The sequence below is a fragment of the Rutidosis leptorrhynchoides genome, chromosome 10 (genome assembly GCF_046630445.1).
Source record: "Rutidosis leptorrhynchoides isolate AG116_Rl617_1_P2 chromosome 10, CSIRO_AGI_Rlap_v1, whole genome shotgun sequence".
Lineage (NCBI taxonomy): Eukaryota > Viridiplantae > Streptophyta > Magnoliopsida > Asterales > Asteraceae > Rutidosis > Rutidosis leptorrhynchoides.
This window is the reverse complement of record NC_092342.1, coordinates 95,871,828-95,879,531: the sequence shown is the minus strand read 5'-3', so window position 1 is coordinate 95,879,531 and position 7,704 is coordinate 95,871,828.

The following is a 7,704-nucleotide window of genomic DNA, read 5'->3' as shown; positions in this document are numbered from 1 at the left end:
GTCCTAGCAATCAACAAGTATCTAACAATACTTACAACCAGCAAAGACCTAATTTTCAAAACAAACCACCACAAACCGATGATAAAAAGCCGAATTTAGAAGATATGATGACGAAGCTAGTTGAAACTCAAACGCAGTTTTTCACATCTCAAAAACAAACTAATGAACAAAATGCTCAAGCATTTAGAAATCAACAAGCTTCTATTCAAAACTTGGAACAAGAAGTAAGTAACCTAGCAAGGTTAATAGGTGAAAGAAAATCGGGAAGTTTACCTAGTGATACAAATGCAAACCCCCGGAATGAAATAGCTAAAGCCATTACCACAAGAAGTGGTACAACACTTAAACCACCTGAAATACCTATAACTTCTGATGAAGCTATTCCTACTCCACAAGAACCACAACCTGATCAAGATAAGGAAAAAGAACTGGTAGTTGAAAAGGGTAATGAAGATAACACAGTTAAGGCTAAACCTTATGTTAAACCATACCAACCACCACTTCCTTACCCGTGTAAAATGAAGAAAGAGAAACTTGAAGCCGAGCAATCCAAATTCTTGGATATGTTTAAACAGATAAATGTAAATCTTCCTTTCATTGATGTGATTTCAGGAATGCCTAGATATGCTAAATTTCTGAAAGATCTAATCTCGAATAGAAAGAAAATGGAAGAACTCTCGGCTGTTACTATGAATGCTAATTGTTCAGCAGTGCTGTTGAATAAGATACCAGAAAAACTATCTGATCCAGGAAGTTTCACAATTCCATGTTTTTTGGGTAGTCTTAGTTCAATAGAAGCATTGGCAGACTTAGGTGCTAGTATAAATTTAATGCCGTATTCACTATACGCTAAACTAGACCTTGGAGAATTGAAACCAACAAGAATAAGCATACAACTAGCCGATAGATCAATAAAATATCCTAGAGGGATAATGGAGAATATGCTAGTTAAAGTTGGTACTTTAGTATTTCCAGTAGATTTTGTTGTTCTGCACATGGAAGAAGATTCTCAAGTTCCTCTCATATTAGGAAGACCATTCTTAAACACGGCTAAAGCAATGATAGACGTGTTTGGTAAGAAACTGACCCTAAGTATAGAGGATGAGAGTGTTACCTTTTCAGTTGATAGAGCAATGCAACAATCGCAATCTGCAGATGATACATGTTATTATATTCAAACTATAGATTCACATGCAGAATTGTTAGAAGAATTTCCAGAATTACAAGGAACAGGAGAATGTTCTTTAGGAGAAGGTAATGAACCAATTGATGAAGCTGAAATGTTAGCTACACTAATAGCTAATGGATATGAACCAACAACAGAAGAAATTCAAATGCTAAAAGAAGAAGACAGATATCGATATAAATCATCGATAGAAGAACCACCGACATTAGAGTTAAAGCCACTTCCAAACCATTTGGAATACGCTTATTTACATGGTAAATCTGAATTACCTGTAATAATATCGCCTTCTCTTACTGAAAATCAGAAATCACAACTCATTTCTGTGTTGAAAGCTCATAAACCAGCCATTGCATGGAATATTCATGATATTAAAGGAATAAGTCCTTCGTATTGCACACATAAAATCCTTATGGAAGAAGGTCATAAAACGTATGTGCAACGCCAAGGAAGACTAAATCCGAATATGCAAGATGTTGTTAAAAAAGAAATAATTAAACTGCTAGATGCAGGTTTAATTTATCCAATCTCTGATAGTCCATGGGTAAGCCCAGTTCAATGCGTGCCTAAGAAGGGTGGCATGACTGTCATTACAAATGAAAAAAATGAGCTTATTCCTACTAGGACTGTAACAGGATGGCGTGTATGTATTGATTATAGAAAATTAAATGACGCCACCAGAAAAGATCACTTTCCCTTACCTTTCATTGATCAAATGTTGGAAAGGCTAGCCGGAAATAGTTACTATTGTTTTCTTGATGGATTTTCCGGATATTTTCAAATTCCAATAGCACCCGAAGATCAAGAGAAAACCACGTTCACGTGCCCTTATGGTACTTTTGCTTACAAACGCATGCCATTTGGAGTTTGCAACTCCCCTGCAACCATTCAAAGGTGTATGATGGCGATTTTTCACGACATGATAGAAGAATGCATGGAAGTTTTCATGGATGACTTTTTAGTATTCGGTGATACATTTGAATCATGTCTAGCTAATCTTGAACGAATGCTTATTAGATGCGAACAATCAAATCTAGTACTTAATTGGGAGAAATGTTATTTCATGGTTAAAGAAGGCATCGTTCTTGGACATAAAATTTCAAAAGAAGGAATTGAAGTGGATAGAGCTAAAGTAGATGTAATTGCTAAACTTCCACATTCCACCAATGTTAGAGGAGTTAGGAGTTTTCTAGGGCATGGCGGTTTTTACCGACGTTTCATAAAAGACTTTTCTAAAATTGCCACTCCTATGAATAAACTCCTAGAAAAGGATGCTCCATTCATCTTTTCAGATGAATGTATCAAATATTTTAATATTCTTAAAGAGAAACTCACTAATGCGCCGATCATGATAACACCAAATTGGAATCTACCGTTTGAACTAATGTGCGATGCAAGTGATTTTGCAATGGGAGCCGTTTTAGGACAAAGGATTGAAAAACGATTTCAACCTATATATTATGCTAGTAAGACGTTACAAGGAGCACAAACAAATTATACAACTACTGAAAAAGAACTCCTTGCTATTGTCTTTGCTTTTGACAAATTTCGTTCATATCTCGTTCTAGCAAAAACGGTGGTCTATACCGACCATTCTGCTCTTAGATACCTATTTTCGAAACAAGATGCCAAACCAATATTAATCCGTTGGATCTTACTCTTACAAGAATTCGATATTGAAATCCGAGATAAAAGAGGAGCAGAAAATCTCGCCGCTGATCATCTTTCTCGTCTTGAAAATCCTGAATTAGAAGTTCTAAATGAATCGGCCATACAAGACAACTTTCCTGATGAATATCTATTGAAGATAGATTATAATGAAATACCATGGTTTGCAGACTATGCAAACTACTTAGTATGTGGATTCCTTGAAAAAGGATTATCGTACCAAAAACGAAAGAAATTCTTCAGTGATATAAAACACTATTTTTGGGAAGATCCACATCTGTTTAAAAGTTGTCCCGATGGAATAATACGCCGATGTGTATTCGGAGATGAAGCTAGTAAAATTTTAAACCATTGTCACACAGGACCAACAGGAGGGCACTATGGGCCTCAACTAACAGCAAGAAAAGTTTATGATGCTGGATTCTATTGGCCTACAATTTACAAAGACGCACACCTTCTTTGCAAATCCTGTGATGCTTGTCAAAGGGCCGAAAAAATAAGTCAACGTGATGAAATGCCACAAAATGTCATTCAAGTATGTGAAGTATTTGACATTTGGGGTATTGACTTTATGGGTCCATTTCCAAAATCTCATAATAATCTCAACATTCTCGTAGCCATTGATTATGTATTAAATGGGCGGAAGCACAAGCTCTCCCAACTAACGATGCACGAGTTGTAGTCAACTTTTTAAAATGTCTTTTTGCAAGGTTTGGAACACCGAAAGCTTTAATAAGTGATCGGGGTACTCATTTCTGTAATAATCAACTTGAGAAAGTTCCCAAAAGATATGGAGTAACTCATAAAATCTCCACCGCATATCATCCACAAACAAGTGGACAAGTTGAAAATACCAACCGAGCTTTAAAACGTATTCTAGAAAAAACCGTAGGATCAAATCCGAAGGAATGGTTTATTAAATTGGAGGATGCACTTTGGGCTTTTAGAACAGCCTACAAAACTCCAATTGGAACCACACCTTTTAAACTCGTTTACGAAAAAGCATGTCATCTTCCAGTAGAAATTGAACACAAAGCATTTTGGGCTTTGAAGACATGTAATCTTGATTTACATGAAGCCGGACGTCTACGATTAAGTCAACTAAATGAATTAGAAGAATTAAGACATGAAGCATACGAAAATTCGTTAATCTATAAAGAAAGAACGAAGAAATGGCATGATAAAAGAATCAGAAGTTTAAAAGAATTTAAAGAAGGAGAAAGAGTTCTTCTTTTCAATTCACGATTCAAGCTATTTCCTGGAAAATTGAAATCAAGATGGTCTGGACCATTCATAATCAAAAGAGTTTTCCCATATGAAACGATAGAATTAATAAATTCAAATGAAATTGAATTTAAAGTTAATGGTCACAGAGTTAAACATTACATAGATAGTCCAATGGAAGTCGACAACGAAGTTAATCACAATTTCGATACCACAGGTAACTAAGTGTGGGGAGAATCAAGTCTTTAAAGGATAATATGAATTTCTGTTAGAGTTAGATTGTCTGTTTTCGTGTAGTTCTCGAAAATGGAACCCGAATGGTCTTTCCCTAGCAGACCCTAAAGAACTAGTCTTCTCCCCCCATTCTGAATTTTTATTTTTTTAGGAAATGAAGACTGCCTGTGAACTAAACCATGGTCTAATGCTACACGCTTTGATCACTAAACGTAATAATGACACACTTTCGAGTGAAATAGTATCAGTAATCAGAGAAATATTGGACGGAGTAAGAAAAGAATCCAGATGCGAAGATAATAAGTTACTATTTGGTAAAGGAAAATCAAAATCCGCAGCGAAAAGAAGAGCACGACACCTAGAAAGATGTCACAAATGCGGAAAATGGTCTCATGGAGGTAAATGTTCAAATAATCAAACCTATTCAAATACCGAATTTGTTACTTTATGCAGAGACGGACCGTTCATATGTTTAGAAGAAAAAAACACTGAATGCTCGAGGTTACGCCTATGTAGCTATGGAAAACTAATTAAACCGACTATCTTATGAATGAGATAGATCATATAACTAAGAATACTATCTCACAGGTAAGTCTGTACAGTTTTTATTTTTTTTATTTTTTTTTAACCTTTTGATAATAAACGCTAATTTGTTCGCTATAAAGTATTAAATTGGTATTGAATAAAATTAGGTTTGGCGACCGAAATTATTGATATCATTCAAAAATTTATTACATCACTGCGAAATTTAACGTTTATTCTTAAGGTATAAATATCTTTAATCAATCAACCCAAAATATTTTAAAAATTCGTCATGAGTTAAATTAGGTCATGGAACCGAAATTACTTTACCGAAAAGAGGGGCGCATATTTTTGATAATATTTGATTGATTAAAGTGGGATAAAAGACTAAAAAGATTTTTAATTTTATTTTTACCATATTTTTAAAATTAATATATAAATCTTAAATTAATATTGTGAACTCTGTAAAATCAATATATTTAAGTTTGTCAACATTTGAAAAATTAATATTTTTAATATAAGTTTGTATGTATAAAAACAAAAATATAATATAAGTTTGGTGTGAATTTTTAATATTATGCATTTTTAATTAAGTTTGGTGTAAATTTTTAATTTTATGCATTTTTAAATTTAAGTTGTGTGAATTTAAAAAAAAAAAATTTACTTTATGTCGCTAAGTTAAAAATATGATTTTTAAAATTCGTCGTAAGTTGAAGACTAGGTCTTTGAACCGAAATTGCTTTACCCGAGGGAGGGACGAGAACTTTTATTATCATTATTTTTAATCTTATTGAATTAAAGTATGCCAAAAACATTAAAAAAACCCCAAAAATCTAAGCTTTTAAAACAATCGCTTGAAAAAGACAAATTTTAAAATTTTGTCGAGGGACGGACTAGGACATCGATTCGAAACGACCTCCTCCTAAAACAAAGGAAAACAAAATTTTAAATTTATTTTATAGTTGTTTTATAAGTTAAGGCTTATTAAAAAAAAAAAAAAAAAAAAACGCCGCGACTCGCGGAGTTTGAAGAACAAAATCACCGCGACTCGCGGAGAGACCAAAATCCAGAAAAAAATAAAACGGCCAGAACAGATCATTCAACACACCCAACCCAAAATTACTGTGAAAATACACACGAAAAACACACACAAAAACCTCCGAAATTCACAATTTTTCACCATTTTTCATCACATTTTTTACTAAAATCATGTTGAGAAGGATGCTATCAAGGAATTACTCAAGAAAAACGGTAAATTTTTACACCTAAACACCATATAATCCGAAAATTAATGTTCTTGAGTAATTTTATACCCAATTCGATTTTGATGCTTTTTAGTGTAATTATGTTTAAATTGTTTATGTATTATGCTTGTATAACCTAGATTGATGCTATTTAACATGATTAGAAGCCTTAAACTTCAAATTTTGAGTAATCTAGGGTTTGTGTTCTTGACCAATTTGGGGCTTTTTGATATAAACAGGTTAGGCCGATTTTTGTCATGAATTGTTGCTAAATTAAGTAGTGTAATATATTTAGGTAGTTAAATGATCCAAACTTTGAGCCTAAACATGATTTTAAGAATTAAAGTGGACTTTTTCAAGTCTAAAATTCATGAACTTGATTTTTAATAGATAATGCCATTTGAAACTTGTTTAATTGCTAGTGATAATTATTTTGACATGTTATTTGAGTTGAATGCTTATGAACTTGGCGAACATTTTCGTATATGCTTATTTGAAAGAGAGTAGATTTGATAAAAATATGAAAATGAGCTTAAGTTTGATATAAATTGAACATGTCATTGTAATTATTTTGATTGATGATTTTGCTGACACTAATGCATATTTGGATGCACAAAAATTGTGTTTGATGTGTTTTGCAGACTGATAGGGGTGAATCTTCATCCCACGCTCGCAATGCTCCTCCTGAGAATGCGGAACAACAGGATGTTGATAGCTATTATAAACAAGATATACCTCATCCAGTTATGACATTTTCAGATATGCACTAGGAAGATTTGCACCCGAACTTGAGATTTGACAGACGTTGGATAGATTATCCAAAATACCAAAGGGGCTTGCATACTCTTCATTCTAAAGCTGTTGAAGTACCTAGGGTCATAGAATGGGGACCATTAGAAGCTGTAGAATTGGCCGGGCCAATTAGGGAATTACTTACACAGAGGTATGGTAATTCTACTTTTAACGATTGGGTACGTTTATTCAACATGCGTAGACCTGTATATAAAGTATGGTGTGAAGAATTATTGTGTAGTATAGAAATAAATGATCGGGTAGTTAGTTTAACCGATCGATCTTTTATTAAATTTTTGTTAGGAGGTTCGATGCGCCACATGTCTTTACTAGACATGGCTCAGGCTTTACGTATATATATGCCTGAGGAGTTAGCATCTGCCGATTGTAGAGGGTTGATATTAAATGGTAGGAAAATTGATGAAAATTTTGATACGCATGGTGTATGGAGTCAAATGACTAGCCATCACCGATTTAAAGGGGGAAATTACTCTTATTTGGATATAGATAGAGCAGAGTTAAGAGTAATTCATAGGTTTTTAGCCAATTCGATTACACAATGAGGTAAGAATAAGGAAAAGGTAAATGAACAGGATTTGTTTTACCACATGTGTATTCGAGACCCACAAAGTGCTGTAAGTATACCTTATTGTGTGGGTTATTATTTATCAGCTATGGTTAGGGGGATGAGACCGCATAGCATAATAGGAGGTGGTATATTTATTACTTTGATTGCTGAATATCTCGGTGTGAATATAAGTCGGGGGGATTATTAGTCGAAGAACCAGAACCCCGCGATACAATAGGTTTAAATGTATACCATGGTGCGAAGATTTT